The sequence below is a fragment of the Ammospiza nelsoni genome, chromosome 4 (assembly GCF_027579445.1).
Source record: "Ammospiza nelsoni isolate bAmmNel1 chromosome 4, bAmmNel1.pri, whole genome shotgun sequence".
NCBI lineage: Eukaryota > Metazoa > Chordata > Aves > Passeriformes > Passerellidae > Ammospiza > Ammospiza nelsoni.
The window spans coordinates 35,848,840-35,871,758 of record NC_080636.1 but is presented as its reverse complement, the minus strand read 5'-3'; the positions used below and the strand labels follow the sequence as shown (position 1 = coordinate 35,871,758).

Below are 22,919 nucleotides of genomic sequence, written 5' to 3'. Positions count from 1 at the left end.
TCTGCCTTTATTCTTTTGTTTGCTTGCTTTAACCCAGAATGGAACAGTAGATTTGTCTAGAACTTCTATATAAATAACAGTATATGATATTTAAGATGTGCAGATTTTAATTTCTATCATATGATATAAAATAAGAAAGAAGAGCTAGCTCCAAAAGCTATTTAGGCCATTTGCTACCATCAGAGTGAAACTAGTCATGGCCAATGCCCTTATATCAGCTTTCTGGTATCCTGACAAGGAAATCCCTTGCCAACAGATATTCTGTTCTATACCTTCACTTTAAACAGATTTATTTGGACTAGCTTTTCCATACATCTAAGCCATAATTTGCATCTATTTATGTAAGAGTTAACAAAGGTATGTCCTCTTCTTATTTCCAACTCAAGAAGATAAAACAATAGAGAAAAGAATCTTTAAAGGTTTGAAGAATTAACAAGGAATAGTTGTGGCAAAGACATCTTCAAGGTAAAAAACCTCAAGAGAACTGAAGACTCAAGCATTCCATTTGTCCCTAAGTATACTATAGGTAAATCACCGTGCTATTTATTATAATTCCTAATTTCTTTTTAAATAGGAAAATTACTGAAATATACTGATATTTATGTAATTTCATGACTTATATGAAATTTAGGACATATCTGACATACTATGTAGTGAGAAATTGAAATATAAAATTCATGTAGTGTGAAAACACAAAGGAAGATAAAAGCAAAGCTAGGGAGAAAACACATAACTTGTTCACACATTTCATATGGCATCATTTCAACACTAACCATTTAGGAAGTATAAATGAGTCACTAAATAAGTTTTCAGGTTTAAGATATTTCTTTGGGCAGGCAAATATTTTCAGACACCAGTATTTCTACACCCACTAACTGAGGACTTAACCAGGGTGTAAAAATGGGTATCCAATATCTTAAATCAACAGCAAAATACAATATTTAGGCTAACTACACTAATAAAAACCATACTCTTTGAAATGTGAAGAGACATTTTTGATTTTAAAAATTTAATATATGTGGATACTTGTAGTCACACAGCCTGAGCTGTTAAACAACTAATTCTACAACACAGTTGAACATAACAGCAATACATCCTTCTTGATTTTAAAACAATGAAGAAAGCTCTGCAAAAAACAAAATTTATTTTCAGTTAAGCAAGAAATAGGGTATCGTTTGTGGGATCATTGCTCTTCTGTTATTCTTTGCTCATAAGCCAGTTCTACAACAAAACAAAACATAGTTCACTCAAAATTTTCCCTACACTTATTGCAGAATTGTATTTGGGGTGCCAAAATGTTCCTTCACATGGCTGGTGCAAAATATATTAAAACCTTGAAATTATTTTGAAAAGAACCAAAGAGTGCCAAGATCTTTTCTTTTCCATAGGTGAAGTTTCATAAGTAAACATCTTCCTGACACCTGTTTCTTGATGCGTCAAATCTCCCTTTCTGCCTCAGCCTAAAAGAAGATGGGAAGTATTGCCTAAGAGAGACAAGAAATTACCCAACTTTGCTTCCAAATGGTGTACTGCTAGTTTCTGTAGACATTAACACCAGCATTCATCTACTGTATTAAGTAATACAGATAAAAAATGTTGGGGTTTTTTATCTTATTGGTAAATTTAGTTTATTCTAATCTCCAGATATTATTAATAGCTTGGCCTATCAGAATAATAATATCTTGGCCTGAAAGAGATCCTCATAATGACCTTCGAAGGGGGTAGATCTAGTGTAAATTTTTTTTTTGAATTACCATTATTTTAGAGTCCCATGGTAGGCATATTCTAATTGAGCATGATGAAGGTGGTATAGCTTCTACTGCCTCCTGCAAGATCTAGAAGTGACAACTGAAACTTTAGCAGTTGCTTTTTTTATTAGAAAATCACACTAAATTCAAGGTGAGATCTGGAACCAGCAATCAGTTCCAGAAGGTCACAGAGTGCAGTTTCACTTGTACAGTCTAAGGTGATGCTGTCATGGAAGAGCTGCTTTATTAAACTCTGTCTATAGCTGCAACCTAGAAAAAACAAAGGATATTTTTTTCAGTTGTATTTCCGTTGTTACTGGGAAATCTACTGGCAATGTAATGCCAAATTTTGTTGAAAAATGAATGAAGAGAAAGTCTTATGATCTATTTTTAAAAAGAAGACAAAGAACCAGAATACATCAAGAGAAAGGAAAAGCATGGGCTGGGTTTTAGGAATTGGCAATATACACGAGCAAGGAATCTACTGATATCCCTAGTATGATCAGAGCTGTAAACAACCTCAACAGAACATAAACAGTATCGATTTGTACAGTCTGATTTGTACTTCAGGGTATTAAAAAAACATTCTTTAGCAGGAAAAATACATGACAGAAGAAAGTTATCACATGTAAGTTTCTTGAGGCTGAAGACTTCAGGCTTCACTCTGTAAAATTTAGGAGACCACAATGCTACCTGCTCTACAAAAAATACACAGCAAGACTTAAGAAAACAGCTCCTGAAAAGTTAGAAAAACTTCTACATAATTCCTCAGCTGTAGCAATACTAATAATTTGGATTATTTTGGTCTGAAGATTGACATATTTTTTGCTCCAAAACCCATCCAGTTAGCATCAAACTCCTTCATTTATTGCCACATTCATTTCTTCATGAACTCACATCATGCAGAGAGGAGTTGCAACAGCCAATTTTGTTTGACTTTTTTTATACTCATTAAATATCTGATGAAGGCCAAAAAAATATCCCTTCCATTATTGAAAACCATAACTATAGGAAAGAATCCCCTATTTAACACTTATGATGCAAGGCCATCTTCTTCTAGGAATTTTCAGGCTGAAAAGAAACCTCAGGGAAACAATAGAATTAAACTGTCTCCAAATATTGAGGAAGAGAGAATAGGGTCCAATGAAAAAAATATGCTATTTGATGCCAGTTGCTTCACCTTCATTCACTCCATCAGATCTTCATATATTTGTCATCATTGCACTTCCGTAACAAGCCTTTTTTTAATATAAATGCTGTTTTAGAAAAAGCTTCAGAGAATATCAGGTAACAATCCCAGACTACCAACACTACAAGTTTCCCTGATTATGCTTCTTGCCTGCTTGAGCCTTCATAACATGTGGCCTTAAGCATTCAACTAAGTATGTAATTCAAAACAAAACCAAACCCCTCACACCAAAATAAACCTACCAGAGTTTACAGGTATTTTCTGGGGGACCAATAGAAATTGCATTTGGGGATATGGTTTAGGTGAGATCATAGTGGTGTTAGGTGGATGGACTATGAAGTCCTTTTTCAATCTTAATGATTCTCTGAACCTGAGATAATGGTGGCAATGAAGAGGAACTAAATTGTCATCAGCAAACTTGGGGATTAGTCTGGGCTTCATTTTGCATTCAGGAATTTGTCCAGTAATGGTAGCTGCTTTATTGTCCCACATAAACAGATGTGAAAGGATCATAATGTTCATAGGAATTACTCATGGGAAAATGACTAATCTCAATTCATTTAGCTTCAATAATCAAATGGGAAGTTATGATGCAAGCCACAAAAATACAAAATATATTTTATATTTAGCATTAATGAAGAGAAAGAAACATCAGAATCATATTTATCACTATACTGATTTAGCAATTAATGTATTAAATATAAATTCCATATAAAAATATTTAAGATTTTGAGTAATGTCAATAAAGGGGGAACACTATGTAAATTAAACATCAATCTGTCAGTCAGTGAACACCAGCATAGGCATAATGGACAAATTCTTGATCACTTTTAACAGAAATAAACTTTGACTCTTTTTTTAATGCTTATTTATTCAAATAGATCTTCCTCCAATTCTTGATATATAAAAACTCAGAAGTAGCAGTTAATACCATTTTTCTACCATTTCTTAATGACTAAATCTATACACAACTGCAACTAGCACAGCTTTATGCCTAAAATTATTCGACTGGGTTCATTTCAGCTGTCACTGGGGGTATGGCCAGAATGCAAATTCCCTTTAACACAAACTACTTGTATGAGCTGTTTCTATAAGACATTTTCTTTCATTTACTTTATTAAGTATTAGAATTCAGGATGTGTGGTACTACAGTGGTTTAAAGAAAAAAAAAAAGCACTTATGAATAAACAGGAGATTTCCAATGAAATACTGACTGCCAAAAATTCTGGCAAAGAAATGATAGGCTCACTTGATGTCAGTGGGCTCTTCTGTATATTTCTTTGGACATCAGAAATCTTTCAAATCCACTAAAGTATCTATAGAGACTCTTTATAAATGCACATTGTAAGCATAAAAGCATGTGCAGTTATAAAAGTTACAAAGGATGGCTGTACCATATAAAGACTGTCTGAGATAAATGATTTCTAAATCTAAGTCAATGAAAACCATTAAAGTGCAAACAGTGTTTCATTAAATTTTCTATTTACAACATAATATGAAAAGAGAAATCCTAACCTTTAATTACAAGCACTTTTTTTGTATTTATAAGAAACTAGAAAAAATAAGTTTCATGCATTTTGATTATCCTTGCAAAATATGAAAAATCCTTGTTTCATCAACTCTGGCTTCACACAGCAAAAGAGAAAAAAAAAAAGTTGACGTTATTAGCAAGCTATCATTTCAATTTATCTTCACCATACTGTCCAGATCAGAGGTATATGAGTGCTTGTATTTCTTCCCTAAAATGCTTCAAGAACTTTAAGGTAAGCCAGTAAAACAACTAATTAACACTAAGAGTATTGATGGGAGTTAATTTCTTCATAATCCAATAACGAGGTCAAAAACGTTCTTAATCATTCATATGCAGTTGTTGAAAGTCTGATATCATCATCTACCTTTAAAACACTTTTACACCTTTAAGGAGAAGCTCAAAGGTACTTAGGAAAGTCTTGTCACTTCTACTGACCCCACTCACAATCCTATTCTAAGAAGAACAGAGGTGCAGCAAACAGTGTGGGACTGGGTCATTCTACAGGACATCCAAGTGCAGATATATATAAAAAAAACTCTTCCATCTTAAATTGAGAACACTAACAGGTGGCAGATAATTGGGTGCATGTGAGTAGGAGGACTGCATGTCAAAAACTCAGAGTTTGAACTTTCAAGTAGAAGTTTGCTATTTGCCAGCTGTGTGCGCACTCCGATTGTAAATCTTTCTAATATCTGGTATGAAAGTGGCATCTCCCAAATATTCCAATTTTTAGACAGATAAGACAAAAACACAAATTGGAATGCTGATCACATACTGTGCTTAAATCAGGAACCCTAGGGCCTTGGGGTTGTGGAAAGAAAAGGACAGGAAAAAAAACGGATCTGGAGAGAAGGTGGCAAAGATCTTGGCTGGAGGAAAGATCCTGGAAGTGATCCTTCTCCATTCAGGACATCAGACAGCTGGATGGAGAGAATTGTTATGGTCACCCAGGGTCCTTGGCTAACAATGCCCAAGATGAGTACAAGCAGCAGAGGAACAGTACAGCTTTCTGCCCAACCCTCCTGGAAGAGCAGTAATCTCTGTGCAAGGGAAGTGTGAAAATATCACTGAAAATATCCCTGTTGGGGAGATCAAGATGAATGGGGCAATGTGAGTGACATAAACAAGTTGGGGAAAATCTGGTCTAGTTAGCTCTTAAACAAATCAGCTATGGGTTATTTATAGAATCTCACAGATGCAAGCACTTAAAAACTGAGGCATCATATATATTTAATTATGGTATCAGTACTATATCTGCAAATCACTTTCAAGTAAAATTCATCTGTCTTTTTAAAATGCAAGTAATTTCAACTACGTAAAGCATCTGCTCTGATATGAAATACAAATGGACACAACCAGAATTTTTAAATTATGAAGGAAAAAAACTAAGACTTTTCTGCCTTACAAGCCAGAGAATTCTACTAAAGTATATATTGAATAATATTTTAGTCTCATACTGCAGTAGCCATTTTCTACATACCAGTTTTTCCTCTATGTAGAGATTTTAACATGAAACAAGGTAGCAACAACAGAACTTTGGGGGGAAATTCAGTTCTGAAACTTAACAGGATTCTGCTCAAGTGCAATGATTGTTGGTGTGCCCTCCTGCTCGTGATTTGCAGATTTTCACAGCTGTAGGATCTTAGAAATGCATAGGAATCTGCAGTGTATTGCCAGAATATATTGAGAGCCTTCTGGAAAGAACTGGCACAGGCTTTCTGAGATCATGGTTTAAAAAGATATTTTTATTTCCAGTGTTTCTGGCTACATGGAGAGTAGGACTGTCCGCTTTCTGCTACAACAATCAAGTCACTGCTTCCAAGCCTGTCAATTATGGGAATTCAAAAAATCTCTGCCTAAATGACTCATGCTTCTGCACAGTCTTCAGGCAGTGACATCTGCATCTCAGATCTCCACTTTCTCTTGCTGCTGCATCCCCGCAGACACTCCAAAAACCTCTCCAAATAGAAGTAACAGAGAAGCTTGTACTAATTTATTTTCTTTGGGGAATACTTTAACTGGATGAGCCTGGGGACAAATAGTGCACCAGCTAAGAGCCCTGGTAGATACCATTTCACCTTTTATTCTGAGCAGTTACCATGCCTTCACTCCTCTCAAACATTAGCAAATTTATTAGGGAGGCCTGACCACAGACCCATCAGGTGTTGTGAAGGGTGTTGCTCAGCCCCATGTGTAAAAGACTATCTGCTCACCTGTAGATGCTTGCATAACCAGGCCTTGTGTTCCTTCAAAATAGAGTTCCTTGAAAAACATATGTTACATCCAAAAGCATCAAGAGAAACAAGCTTTGCTCAAATACATAAAGAACAATGACAAAATATTTAAATTCAGTTCCAAAGTTGCAACATGAATACCATATAAGCTTTCAGTCATAAGAACCTCATTTAAGTCCCAAAAGAGGTTTTCACTTTCATTGCATATCACAATTTGTGAAATCCAGGTTATATTGAATTTGTAATGTGATTTGAGTGATCCATTCACTGCAATTAAAGGAATTTTTTCATAGCTTTTAGAGATAAGATTTATTATCTTTTCAAGGTCAGATATTCCAGAAAGGCAGCTATTTTGTCCTTAAGGCTTTCCTGATGGTGTCTCTGCATGAGAGGTGTATGCCAGCTAAGGGAGAGTGTTGATGCATCCAGAAGAAATCACACTGTGCTGCAACTCCATGGGCTCGACAGATGACCACCACATAATTCAGAGAGCCAACAGTGATGTATCATGCAGTTAGGATAAACTGGAAATTAATTCATTCTGCCATCCATAAACTTATATAAATGTAAATTACCTTTCAGGTGTTCTTTTGTTTTGATTTTTTTTTCTGGACAATCACCCAAATCCATTAGCAGTCTTCAGTAGCATTTCAGCCTAACAAAATTTTAAGCTATTAGGTATAGACCACCTAGGTCCAATCCACCTCAGGATTCCTGCAGCATGCATACGGAGCTAACTTGAACCTCTTTTTGTACCTATCAAGTTACTTCATGAGAACTCCTTGGAATCAGATGGAAATTCAGTTCATCTCTAAGGCCTGCAGTATGTAACACAGAATGTTAGTGCAGTGCCAGAAATGTACAGGTGTATTTGACTCCCACATTTGGTAATCAGCCTGTCTCAAACAAACATTGTTTTCTATAAACTACCAAGAAAATTTACAACAAAGGAAAAAAATCAAAAGGACAAATATTCATAAAGTATCTCATAAGCTTTTTAGAGCTACCAGATAAGCAAGAAAGTAAGGCAGACTCATTGCTGAGTATCAATTATAAATATTTGTTTAGTCTTCATTTCCCTGATCACTGTGTAACCCAGAAAACAACAACAAAGATTTGTGGCATTTTTATTTCTACTATGTAAGTTTCTTCTGCTGACATTTAATCAATACAATTAGCAATCTATCATGCACACAAAATGAATACTTCTTTACGTATCTGGGGGGCAATAATTAGCCTTTTGAAAGGGATACAATTACTGTTGTTTTTATTAAACTGAGCACCACTGCAAAGACTCATGCCAAAAATTCTTCTAGAACCTGAAATATATACCAGAAAGGAAGTTACCAAAGATACATGTGTATTCTATACCCCTGACTAGGAAGATAAGGTTCTGTGACACAGGAAAATTTGGTCCATTAAGGGGAGGAAAGAGATAACATATACATGAGGTAGTGGTATAAAGACCATCAGCAGGATGTCTCACTGAGTACTAAAGATCTTTCCAAATTAATATTAATGTTTAGTCCACCACATGTCATCTTGTATTACATGTCCCACATTTTACAATTATTATTTTATTAATATTAGCATAAAAAATTTCTGAGCTCATATTACCCATCTCTGCCTGAAGCCAAAATCCTACCTACCACACAACGTAAGGTACAGCCACATGCTCAGGCCCCAGGACTTGCTCCTATTCAGCAAGTCCATGGACCAATGGTTTTGGGCTCCCCGCCAGCTATGCACAACATGCACACATGATTTGTGTGCCCACAGTAATCTAAAGACTGCTGGTGCTTTGTGGGGACATACCAAAACAGGGAAGGTGAACAAGACAGAAAAATGCACATGAGGGACTTTGAATGTTCCCTACTATGATGATGCTACTGGCAGTAGGATTTTCACCAAATGTGGGTGGTTTTCACCAAAGGAAGAATTTGGGGAAAGTTGCTCAAGCTTGTTGTCTTGCCAAATGATAATTTTCGCCCACTGTATGAAACAAATGAAGGAAGTTCAGGAAAAAAGATTAAACCTGAGAAGACCTGAAAGAACAGATACACAATCAAATCTAAACACGAATGAAAAGGCATGAAAGAGTGCTGAAATTATCAGTATCATTTGGTCAAGAACAAAACAAAGTCAGATGAAGAAAAAAGAGGAAGGAGGAAGAGCTTTATCATGATACTGCTACATTAATATCTAAGAGCATTTTTTATTACCATTATTTACCTAAGCTTTTTATAATATTTTGGACCCCTACTACCTGATTTAACTGTATAAATAATTGTGTATACCTGCATTTTTCATCAATTTGGTTCAATTAAAATATTATTTCAGAGAATGGATAATAGCAAGGAATTCATCATGAAATGAGCATGGAAAGTTTATAGTTTTTAAGGCTTTGGGAGCCCTTAACTATATCCCCAGCATTGTATCAAGCAGGTTACAAAGTGGGACCTTACTGGAGTTGCACAGCCAGATAAAAGCTGATACAACAGGGGTCAGGAGAAGCAAAAGTGACTTGAGGAAGGTTTGGGACACTCTGGAACCCCATAAATACTGGAGATCTTCACCACAAGCCTTATGGGAACAGAATGCAGGAGGTGAAATGAAACAGTAAGGAGCCCACAAACCACCTGCTGGAGTTAAACCACACAGGAGGACTACAGCTATTGGAGAACATGTGCTTAGTCTTCTGGAAGTCTGCACACCATATCTAGATTGAGACAGAGAATGTTATTAATTAATTGTAAAACCATCATCAATGAGAAGACTAACTTTCTGCAAATTGTATTTCCACAGCACCTTTCCATTTTCAGTCTCTACTGGTTTCCAGTGATTTAGAAATGAAAAATGAATGCTTGCATATAATGAGAAATCATGACAATTGCTCACATTAATGACAAACAAAAAACAAATCAACAAAAACTACCTTATGAAGCCAAGGTAGGGTATCACACAGGACCTAAGAAAAGCTGATCCTGAACTCTTGCATGGCATCAAACTTTTATAACCACAGACAATATCTCAGGAAATAAACAGTAGAAAATGAAATCTGTTCTCTGTCACAACAAAACTAAGAAAGCAAATATTTTGCCTCACATATGAAAGTATTTTTTCCTTTCTTTTTAAAAAAATTCTTTTGAACTAGCATTCCTGTGGGGGATAATGAAGCAAAAGGGAGAAAGATGAAAATCAAGGCTTAGTTTTGTTAAAAATTTCTAAAAGACAAATATAATTTAAAAATTAAAGTAATGTAAACCTTATGATTTAGGACTCAGTTCTTCTTCTTAAAAAACCAACCAAACAAACAAAATCCCAAACTCATTCCTTTTACCTACCTTTCCTAATATCGGTTCTATTTTCTCATCATTTCGTTATACTGTTCCCCAAGCTTTCCATAAATCCTGTAACCCTTTTATGAAAATGAATTAATTTTCCATTTATGCTTTTCTTATTTTCATCCTTTCCAGATTAACTAGTGCTGACACATTGCTTCATTGCTTTCCCTTTCTTTTGGGAGTTATGCTTTTTTCTTAGCCTTACATCTTTAACTGTATCATGAAGGCACATGGGTTTTTTCCTGTTTCTTTCTTTCTGTTCACTTGGAGATGTGATCAGTCATGCCTTAACCAGTGTGTCTTTTGAGACTGTTCAACTGTGTTCCATTTTGGCAGAATTTTCTTATTCATTTTTCACATACTAACTATGTTTCTCAGTGCATTTCAAATTTGCTTTCCAAATTTGAAAGCTCCTGTGTGGCTCTTTGCAGTCAGAGCTATTCCTTCTAGGCTGAATACAAGAAGGCTGCTAACCCTGACATTAAATGCTCTAATTTCATACAATTTCAGTTAACTATTAACAAATTGTTTTCTGAAAATTTTTAATAACATTCTGTCATTTACATTTTTTGTAACCAAATTTTCCTATGGCATTTAAACCTCCCAAAGTACTGTACCTCATGAAAACAAATGCTCAGTCCTACTACAGACACTACCATACTACATAAGTTGAAAACTTGATATAAACAAAATAATTTGTACAAATGTATTATGACAAAAATAGCCATTAGTTAAGTATGCAAAAAAAGGAGAACATTATATATACATATATATAAACACACACACATATATATATATATATAAAAATGCACAAGTGGTAATTTACTTTCTATCTCACAAATTATTTTTGCAGGGTTTTTGTGTTATTATTCAGATAGCACCATTATTATGCTTGGCACTTTACAGATGTCTCCAAAAATGAGGTCACTGCCTTGAAGAGCTTATAATTAACCCTCCTGTGAATTATATACTAAGTAATTGAGGATATCTATCTGCCTGCAAGCTATACAGACAACATTATTCAGGGTTATATACTACACATTTGTATTACTTTGGATTCCAGTTTGCAGGTTAACTAAGACAAAAATAAAAACAAGAGAGTGGTGGAAGATGTAAGAAAAAATTCAAGCCAGATAACTGTTTTCTCATTTGCTTTTTCATAGATGGAAGCAAAGTGAATGGGTTACCAAGACAACCATTTCATAAAATCAGATTGTCAAAACCTGTTAGGAAACAAGTATTTTATAATATGAGCCTTTGGCTAAATGAAATAATCTGATATGATGGAACTCTAAAATTACCTTACAATCTCAATTAAAACATGTTGCACCCATTCAGTCTTGAATGCTGACCACTATCATAGTCTGCAATTGTCATTCTTCAAATAAATAGTCAAAGTTTAGGGAGCAGATTTACCAATCCTTTTCCCTTCTCTTTTCTTCAAGAATCATTTTCTTTGTGCTGACCACTACAACTGAAAGAACAATTTTGCAAAGCTAGCAGAAAAAGGTTTACATCTTCCCAGCCAAAAAGCTGTACTGAAGAGATTGTTTAGTATTCACAATACCCCTTCTATCCTTCTTTGCCCTGTCTAGGCAACTAGGGAGTTAGATCCTGCGTGTATAAACCAAAGAGAAGAGTGTGAGAAGAACAAAGGCTTTGCAATTTCCATTTAGTTTTGTCACTCCATTTTTGCTTCTCTTTTTCAAGTTCTCTGATGTAAAAGCAGCATAGATTTTTCACTTGCCAATACTACAAACTTGCAGTTGGTATTAGCATCAAATTAATGATGTAGTGGGAACATCACAATCTCCCAGGGAATGTGTGCCATTTTTGTGACACTAGTCCTGTATATTAATCTCTCTACAAATAGAAGGTTAAAAAATATTAATAAACTGCAGTTTATTTCTCTTTGTTGATACATGGAATATATGCATTTTACATGCATGTAAAGAACATTTCTTATATTAAAGCATATAAATATGCACACAGGCCTTTAAAATTATGTGCTGCTTGTTTCACAATGCTTTTCCTATAAAAGATATATAAGTTTAACTCTAGCTTCTGAAATGTTCTGATTTTTCTCTTGGTAGGTTTCTAGAATCTCTGGAAAACACTAAGAGCTCCAGATGGAAGAATTTTTTGAAAAGCTTGATTCAAGAGACTTCTGAATTTTGGCAGATAAACGCTGCATATGTTGTGTGGAGGTGATCTCCTGTGGGGGACAGGAAGATGATCTCTTAATGCACATTCACCAACTGTCACAAGGCTGAAAAGAGTATGCACGTATTGTGCAAAGATACTGATCAAAATTTCAGGCCCCTGTTTTTCAGTGCAAAAGCTAAAATAAATCTTAAAAGTGAACTGTCATGTTCTTCATGGGATGAATTAAACATGTTGTTAAGTGTATACACCATTGGAAAAAAAATAGTCCTTTTTAACCCATATTTATATAACTCTCTTTAAAAAAACAGACTTCCAACAGCATGTTTTATTGAAGGGAAAAAAAAACCCCAACCCAACTCTGAACATGCCAGCATCATATACAAAAATCCAGCTGATATTTTCAGACTAAGTGAAGACACAATTCTAAGCTATAATAACCAGACTAAAGTAAATAATTTACTAGGACAAAAAGTTAATTCTGTTTAAACAGTGGCAAGACAGTAACCTTTCCACTTAAAATGTTTACAGATTTAGGTGCTTTAAGAAGATTTTCAGATCTGTGTCCTAAATATGTGGGGAAAAAAAACCAGAAAGAACATGAAATCATTATTTCCCACAGGACTATTCTACTGCAAAAAACCACAGAGCTTCCACTGGGATAAAAATTGGTTTAGAACCAATTCAGTTGTGCCACTTGTTGTTGACCATATAAATAAAGCTCCCTCTTTATCCAACTGGTAAAATTTTTATACCAGGGAGCAGTGGCATAGCCCACAGGACTGTTTTGGATAATATTAATAAATGTGGTTTTCCTTAGAAACTAATGAACTCAGTTTGAGGATGTGGGACAAGTAGAGTGCTTATTGCAAATGAGGATCTCAGCACTCGCAGGGAGATTTAACTCTCACTACTCTTCTGTAAACTCTTTTATTGCATATTAGATATAATCTAATCTGTTTAATTCTGGCAAAAGTTTATTTCTCAATAATGATCACATTTTAATTCAGAAAGAAATTGCTCCACATGAGTTGAAAACCCAGCCTTCATTAGGCAATTCTCTCAGCCTTAGGCCCCTGGTGTGTTATCTAGCAATGATCTTTTTTTTTTTTTTAAGTTAGAATACTAAGGTTTAGTGATATAAAACTTTCTAGAATGGCTGGGTTGGAAGATCACCTTAAATATAATTGAGTTCCAACCCTCTGCCACTAGCAGTGGCATCTTCCACTAGACCTGGCTGCTCAAAGCCCCATCCAACTTGGCATTCAACACTTCCAGGGATGGGGCACCCACAACTCCTCTGAGCACCCTGTTCCAGTGTCTCACCACTATCACAGTAAAGAATTTCTTATGAACACCTAATATAAACCTTCTCCGAGTTTTAATCCATTCCCTATTCTCCAGTCACTATGAGCACTTGTAACAAGTCTCTCTCTGGCTCTCTTGTAGGCTCCTTTCAGGAACTGAAACCACAATTAGGTCACCTCAAAGTCTTCTACAGCCCAAACAATCTTAGTTCTCTCAGCCTTTCCTCACAGGAGAGGTGCTCCATGTCTCTAATTATCTCGGTGGCCTCCTCTAGGCTCGTTCCAACAGCTCCTTGTCTTTCCTGGGTCTCCAGGGCTGGATGCAGCACTGCAGTGGGGTCTCACTAGAGCAGAGGGGCAGAACCCTCTCCCTCTCCCTGTTGGCCACATTGCTTTTGGTGCAGCCCAGGACTGGATTGGCTTTCTGGGCTGGGAGTGCACATTGTCAGCTCATGTCCAGCCTCTCATCCATCACCATCCCCAAGTCCTTCTCATCAGGGCTGCTCTCAATCTGTCCATCCCCCAGTCTGTGTTGACACCAGGGCTTGCTCCAACCCAGGTACAGCACATTCCCTGTACTCCATGTGCCTTAGCATAGCTTCTAGAGGATGTGTTCCATCATATTCCCAGGCACAGAGGTGGGGTTGACAGGTCAATAATTCCCGGGGTCCTCCTTCCTATCCTTTTTAGAGATAAGTACATTTCCCTTTTTCCAGTCACCTGGGACTTCACTTGACTGCCACGACTATTCAAATAGTGTGAAGAGTGTATCAGTCAATTCTCTCAGGACTCTGGAATGCATCTTATCAGATCCTATAGACAGATACATCCAAGTTCCTCAGGTGGTCATAAACCTGATCTTACAGTGGGAAACTCTTTGCCCCCACAGTCCTCTGAGAGAGACAGCAATGCCCTCTGATACTCCAACAAGCACTAAAATTCTGAATGACCAACTAATGTGCATTTTAGTAACAATTTACATACTTATAAAAGCAAAGGTTCTCATTCAAGAGGGCATATTTGAGTTTCAATAAAGCACTGAACAGTTTCCCTTGCAAAATTCAAACTTAAAATAATTTAAAAGCTACCTTAAAAAGCAGCAAGAAGTGCACTTAAGTCTTTATTTCAAAAGATTTTTAAAAATTTTAAGGTTATATGATAGAACAGAATTATAAATCTGGGCATCATTGCGTACAACTTGTGTATTTACCTAAAGTATGAATGTACTCTTTCTGTCTCTAAAGGCTTCTTACCGTCCATGGCGAAATATTTAGTTTTCTTAAGTAATAATACACATTTCATTTTTTTTAATTATCCACACCATATTGTGCAAGCTGACATATAAAAGAAGTGAGAAAATTGTGTCACGACTTTTTCATGCAGCTCATACAAACTAGGTATTTATCATGATATTTGGCATGCAAAACAGTGACTCAGCTGGTTAGGAATACCAAGGAGGTAAATCCAGATGGGGAAAAAATTGAATGATTTGGTAATTAGCACAGTTCAGAAAACTTAACCAATTTGAATGGGCTCCAAAAAAAAACAGATGTGAAAAATGCCTCTGCAATGTCTTAGTCTAGTTTTTATATTGCTTACTCAGGTACAGATGCTGGAAATATTACAAGAATAAGTTTTAAAAAATAATAAAGAACTGTCTTTGAAGAAATTATCTTCTCTGTTACACTACAGAAACTTTCCTTCAAGGCTGAAGAATTAAGTTACCTTGTCTTCCTAATGCATTTTACTCTGAAAAGCTTTAAAATGGACATCCTAGCAGCACCTCTAGAAGAGTGATTAGATGAGGAGTAACTACCATCCAGTTGCAATTTGTTTTTTTCACATTTAGATAAGAATTACACACACTGTAACATGTAGCATCCTAGAATGGTATAGACACCACAGCTGAATTACCTACTGCAATGTACAGCTGTTATTCGCAAAGTCAAATGTAGACTTTTATTCTCCTTACAATATATTTATACCTATGTTTTCCACATAGAGATAATTAATGTCAGGGGCAGAGACTTTATCACATGCTTCATTCTAGTCACTCAGTTACCACTGCCACACCATTCAACCAGGATACAACTGATCTTTGTTAATAAAATATTTATAAAATCATAGAACCATATAAAAGCTGATTCTAGCAAAAAACTGCTGGTGAGTATTGTAGTTTTAAGAAGTAGCACCCAGAGAAGCAAAAATGTGGCTTAAAAGTGTTTTGAATATGTCTAAAAGAGCTGTCCAAGCATATAACATAAAAATAGCCAAGATGGAGTTGTACAGCACCAGTAGTAGTTGTACAGTAGTACTTGCGCAGAAAAGTAATCTTTCTGAGTCTCAGAAGAATCAATGAAGGATTATTGACATGAAGAGAATGTGAAGAGGTAGCTCTTAAAGTATAAGCCGTAAATGCAAATTGGTTTTGTCTTGAATGGGCTGCTGCCCATATGAAGCTGAAATATATGCAAAATAGTAGCTTTACCACATGCTAATGCAGACAGAATACCAGACATCCTAATGCACAAGACCTACCTAGTACTTGACTTTACAGTTCAAACGAAATAGACAGAATTTAAGTGGATTATGTCCCAAGTACTTTGTGCAGATGGAATACCTTCAAAACCTTCCCAGTGTGAAGCCACTTTTAGGTAAAAAATACTCCATTTTACTAGTAAGCCCTGAAAAGTCAATCCGTATAAATATATTCAATAATTTATCATGCCAGACATTTCAAATACCAACAAATTTGGCATGCACATACTGAGAAGCTTTGTGTTAGTTCTGAATGTTTTAATAAGAGCAAAGTCACATACCTACAGATGCAATATAAAGCATTTGACAGTGTTAAGTAAATCACTGTGTATTATAAATAACTACTACATGTACTTAACGACAACTAATACAAAAAACAAAACACCAGTGCTCGATCAATAGATTAAATAACCAGCTGTCTCTCAGTCAGAGGATGAAAAACAGTACTCACACATTCACTGATTGTCTGATAATTGTGATTTAAAAGGCACGCTGATAGGCTCACTGCCAAATGTTTCACAAAATTGTTTTACCTAGGATATTTCTAGGGGGAAGGCAGTGAATAAGCAGAAGTTAATGGGAACAGAAAAGGGTTAGGTACTTATAACAGTAACATTTTTGTAAATATTTTTTTGCCCCTTTGAATCTCCTCTGCCTCACATCCAGCACATGTGTATTCTTCTCCTTTGTTATCAAATTATTTCCTTCAACTTATTTGTAGGACAAACTCTTATGTTTTATTGTGACCACAACACTTGATACACCTGCCAAGCAGAGGAGGGATGCCTGGCTACATACAGCAGAGCATGGTACAGTCAAGGCTATCACAGTCTGACATGACTCCATGTCTGCTTAGACACCTGACACCTCAAGGCTCAGAGATCTGTATTCCACTTCAAAATAGAAATTTTCTCAATGAAAATAAGATTGACAGATTCTTTTAAATCCTACTTACTTAGACTGTTTACTTTAGCTTTCACATTTAAAACTATGGCAAAATGTGCCTCTCCAGGTAGGAGGAATGCATAGCAAGGTGTACAAGAGTCTCAGATGACTGCACTCACTACCTGAGTACACTGGAGACTTCAGAAGTTCTCTCTAATCTACCCAGTCATGGGGAGTCACTAAACATATCATGCCATTCCAGATATGCATCCCTAGAAAACAAAGTACCTCCTTTTGTTGGCCACTTTGAATCAGCACAACTTGGTTTCCAAGATAAACAAATTCACCAATTATACTAATAGAATTAAATACACTAGTAAAACTTTAAAAAATCGTCAAAAATCCAAGTGTTAAAATGTAATGTGTTTTATATCCTATGCCATGATTATTCAAGATTTTCATGTTATCAACACTTATGTTCCCAGATAGGGTGGGTATAGCAAGCTGAGAGATATGTCAATGCAATACAGACATCAGGTAAAAAAATAATGTGATGAAAGTGAGATTAAATCCTCCACAAATATACGTTTCTGCCACAGAACAAAAGGAGCATGCTCACACTAAATGTGGCTTAAGAAACTTAAATAAAATGTAAATGGTCAGGTGTTTTACTGAAAATTAATTGATGGCTATGACTTCAAAACTACAGCAGTTTGGAACCTAGAGGGGACCACTAGCAGCTTAAATTACTGTATAGCCATAATGCAAAAGTATGGTATAGAATACTCTTAGTGGAGAACACTGTATGAAGAGACAAAGCAGCTTTAACAACTATACTTGATTCTTTTCTGTATAAGTACAAATCACCAGCATCACCATCTCATGAAGATGTTTATCAGTACAGACAATAAAGGTTATCAGTTAAAACAACCCAAAAAACAAACTCCTTAGGAAAAAATTCAAACTTAAGCTTGAATTTAGGTTAGTATGGCATCTCTCTATCAATCACCGTGCAACCATGTCCAATATATCTATCACAATTCTGTGCTGCGTGTGCATTTATAGAAATTTAAATTTGATCATACACAATGAGAAGAACAGAAAATCAAATATTAAAAGAAATATAAATCATTACAGATAAAACATAAATCAGTAAACAACCAGTTTTCAGCAAAGTATTTTTGAGCAGAAAACCAGTTTTTACTATATCCAGCTGTACAGGCCAAATAAAAAGTTAAGAGACTTGTCTTTGACCTTGCATGGCTTTTGCATGGCCAAAAATGAATGCAAACAAAATGCTCTTTTGCTCATTTTTGTTGGACAATTTAGAAAAAGTAAAAAGCAAAATACTTCATTAAGCCACAGTTTTTTGTCCAAACTCTTCCAAAAAATCAGTTACCAGTATCTTTATTAGCCTGCTGCAGAGTGATTTAAGGCTATGTCCATAGCTTTGTAATGTAGCAAAGATTAAGGTTTTTTGGCTGCTGGCTTTTTTAAGTCAATAAAGAGAGACAAACCAAGGCCCCCTCATGGCACGATTCTCATCAGACTAATAGACTGGGTTAAGGAACAGGTTTGAGGCTTCGATGCTCTGATGGAGCAGAGATTAAATCAATTAGGAAAGTGCTAGGATGGGCACGGCGGGAAGTGTTTTTCTGCATTAGTTTCTCCTATCAGTTAACACAGGCAAGCAAGCACACTGAACTGAGTACAAAAACAGAGCTATACTGCAATAACCAAAGGCAAGAAAATAAAACTGAAATTAATTTCAAATTAACAAAAGAAAGCTCCACCAGAAAACCACAAGTATTCCTAACTGTTCTAAGCACTAATTTGCCAGGAAACCTCTTTCTCTCATTTTTGCTCAATAAAAAAGGAAAGCAAGCAAAACATTACTGAAATGCTAAAGCTATAATACTAAGGCTGCAGCACAAATCTATCAGTAAAGAAGTTAAAACTGAAAATTGCTTATCAGTATCTGAAAAGCAATGATATATTACCATAACTTCTGGTTATCATTAGTAGTTTTTTGCTTGCTTAAAAGGATGACTTTTCAAGAGACTTTATTGAACCCTTTTGCATGCACATAGAGGAACTCCTAATAGCAGCATCACATACACAAAAGAAAAATAAGGAGATACATATATAATATGTTCATACCATTATTTTTGAATGGGTAAAAATAATTTAGTCTTCTTTATTAACACAAAATTTCTATCTTTTATTTTGCTACATCAAAACCATACTATAGATATTATAAAGATGACTTAATAATGCAAAGCCAAAACAGTTTGGAAATGTGTGAAGGTTAAAAAGACATAAATAAGAAATAAGAGAGGACACCAGTTTTTATTTCCTACAATTGGATGAAGTCGACAGCAGGCAAATCGTTCTTGTAGCATGTTCACATCAGAAAATTCGCATAATGTAAGAACAAAGACAGTAGCATAGCCCAATGATGAATTGCATAAAATAGCGATTTGCAATTACCAAAACCAATGAAAGTTAAAGACCATGTCCAAAAATATAGGTAAGTCTCAACTATTTTTATTATGCAGCTTCATACAAGACGCTGTCTTTGCACATCTGGCTTGGAAATTCCCAATTTTTGGCCATACATCCCAGCAGCCAAAATGGAGGCACAATCCCAATCAAGCATGTACTATATAGTTATGATCAACTTAGACAATTCAATGTTAGGTAGACAGAATTAATGACCATTTTGAGCTAGTATTGTGCTGGGTTTTGATCTAATCCTGCTGGGATTAGGATCATAGAATCCTAGAATGGCTAGAGTTGGAAGGGACCATTTAAAGATCATCTAGTTCCAAGACCTCTGTCATGAGCAGGGACATCTTTCACTAGATCAGATTGCTCAAAGTCCCATCCAATCTGGCCTTCTCTTCTCCAGGTTGAACCACCCCAGACTTGCCACATAGGAAAGTAGCTCCAGCCCTCTGATCAACTTTGTGGCCCTCATCTGGACTTGTTCCAACATGTCCACATTTTATTGTGTTGGGGGTCCCAGAGCTAGACAGTTTTTCAGATGAGCTCTCATGACTGCAGAGTGGAAAGCCAGACTCCCCTCCCTTGACTTGATGGCTGAACTCATTTTGATGCACACCAGGATGCAGTTTGCTTTCTGGGCTGTAAGTGCACATTGCTGAGACATATTGAAATTCTCACCAATGAGATATTTGTCTTCAACACATTAAATAAGTCATTCTACCCTTGGAAAAACTTCTGCACCATTTTAATAATGTATTTTTTACTAGAAAATTAAGCATCTTCAGTTCAATTAACTTAGGGTGCTTCATATTTTTTTTGACACAGAGTAAAATGAAGGTATATTTTAAATAGTAGAGCAAATAATATTCAACTTGATCCTTGCATCTGAAGTACTCTAGACAGGCAGAAAATTAATTCTGAGCACCTGGGACATGGCAAACCTACAGACTGAGGAACAAGAGACTGGGGAGCAGTACTGTGAAAAGGGTCCTGAGTGTCCCAGTTGAGAGAAAGCTGGATATGAATCCACAGTAACCTGGCAGCCAGGAGGGCCAACTATGTCCTGGGATGAGTTAAGCAAAATATTACCTACCAGTCAAGGGAGGGGATTGCCCTGTTTTGCTCTGCATTGGTGCATCTCACCTTGAATAGTGGAATTTTATGGGCAGACCTCAACACAACCTACAGCTCCCTAATGAGGGGAAATGGAGGGGCAGGTACTGATCTTTTCCCTCTGGTGACTACAGATAGGACCTGAGGGAAGAGCATGAAGCTGTGTCAGGGAAGGTTTAGGCTGCATATTAGAAAAAGGTTCTTCACCTAGAGGGTGGTAGGACACTATAACAGGCTCCTAAGGGAACAACCACAGTGCTGTCATCTTATTTCAAAAGTCCCATACCTTCTGGGTGATTCCTCATGGGCACCTCCTCACAGCACTGACACCTTCTTCACAGCCAACAAACCCCAACTCCACTCACCCAGCTAACCCACTCTTTTGTAGCACTCATCTTCTTACTGGACACAGCTGTGGCCTATTAAGGGCAGGCCTGCTCCTAATCTTTGTGATTGGTACAGCTGCAACTCCCCAGGTGTGAGATTGCCTTCTGCACTATTTTCTTACATTCTATCCCTCCACACCACAGCACCAAGCCTGCCAGAGCTCAAGAAGTGTTTGAACAATGCCCTCAGGCACATGGTGTGACTCCTGGAGCTGTCCTGTGTAGGCCAGGACTTCAATGGTCCTTGTGGGTCACTTTCACCACAGGATGTTCTCTGATGTCATACACAATGGTATGAACCTGTGTGACAAGAACTATACTAGAATAATATATGTAAGCAAATAAATATATCTGCCATCAGAAAACTATTAAATGTAGTTGCAATAATACAGATTAGGCACTTAATATATTCCTCCTTTTTTGTTTCATTTAATATATTCCTCCTATGTCTTTTGTGGGCTTAGTATGAGTTATTATGGTTGTAACCTAAGCCATTTTCTTTCAGGGTTTTTTTTCCTATGCTATTTAATACTGGTTACTGGAAATGTATTACAAAGTGATCTGGAATGTACTCATAAAGAAAAAAAAATAGCTAGACAATGGGACAACAGACAAGAAAAATTTAAAATCTATATAACTTTGTTACTTTATCACATTTCATAGGACAATTCAAGCACTTTTATGAATACTTCATTTACCAATGACATATGAATACAACAACTTCAAACATAGAAGATATCAGAACAAAGGATTTCACTGCTCCCTTTGTGATGTCTCACTGATTATATAAGCTTCATTTTCCTCCCAGCAGATTCTTCCTAAATTATTTTCCATTAACTACTATGAGCTAGTACTTTTTCTTTCAAATAGCTCAATGGAAAAATAATATATAAAATTCTAAAATACCTAATATTTGCATAGAAATACATCAGCTATGTGCTTTATCTTCATCTTTCACACTTCATTTGCAACAGCATTTAATATTTAAGCTGCCTAGGCAAAAGGCTCCTTTTATTCATAGAATCCAATAGATTCTAAATGCTTTATTTATACATACAAAATGTATACCATTAAGATCTTGAATTTGGTGTCCCATGCGTTGTAATGTTATAGAAAAGGCAGAAAACAAGTCTGTGTGCTAAACTGAAGCACTCGTTGATGATTCCAAAGGACCATCAACCCCAGAATCTCAGCAACTGGAAGTATCAGCTGAAATTTAGAAATATTTTTACATTCTTATATTGCATTTCTAGCTCTGGGACTCCAAGCATAAGAACAGAGACTTGTTGGAGCAAGTCCAGAGGAAAGCCATGAAATAGTTGTCTCCTGTGGAGTCAGGCTGAGACAGTTTTTCAGGCTGGAGAAGGCTCTGGGGAGGCTTTTAGCAGCCTTCCAGTACCTAAAAAGGGCTTACAAGACAGCTGGAGAGGGGCTTTTTACAGGGACATGTAGTGATGAACAAGGGAGAATGGCTTTAAACTGTCAGAGGGTAGGTTCATACTAGATGTTAAAAAGAAATTTTTTGCTTTGGGAGTGCTGAGTCACATACAATCTGCTCCAAAGAGGTTTCCCAGAAAAGTTGTGGATGTCCCATCCCTGGAAGAGTTGAAGGCCAGGTTGGATGAAGTTTTAAGCAGTCTGGTCTAATGGGAAGCGTCCCTGCCCATGCTGGGTGTGGCAGGGTTGAAACTACATCATTTTTAAAGGTTACTTCCAAATCAAACTATTGTATGATTTAAAAAAAATAAAAATAAGGACACCCTTATGATGATACAAAGTGGCTGCTGATCCTGTATTAAGACTGGAGGGGTTTCTCTCATTCAGGTGTCTAGAATTACACATATTAAGCTACAAGTCCAACATTAACTTGGCTTCATGTCTCTTCTGCAGAAAATGAAAGATGCACAATTTTCCTAGCTGGGGCAAGGGCAAGAATTTCAGGTGGAAGGAAAAGAGTTACAAGAAAGGGAACT

At 36.3% G+C, this 22,919-nt stretch overlaps 1 protein-coding gene and 1 long non-coding RNA gene across 2 annotated transcripts in view; both read right to left on the bottom strand.

The window, feature by feature from the left end:
- Positions 1-22,919, bottom strand: part of GPM6A (glycoprotein M6A) — a 112,056-nt gene that overhangs the window by 59,203 nt on the left and 29,934 nt on the right. The window lies entirely within an intron of this gene.
- Positions 1,856-20,933, bottom strand: LOC132071964 (uncharacterized). Its single transcript, XR_009418271.1, has 2 exons — positions 20,847-20,933; positions 1,856-2,018 (listed from the first exon to the last, which is right to left on the bottom strand). It is a non-coding gene; the product is annotated as an uncharacterized LOC132071964 (long non-coding RNA).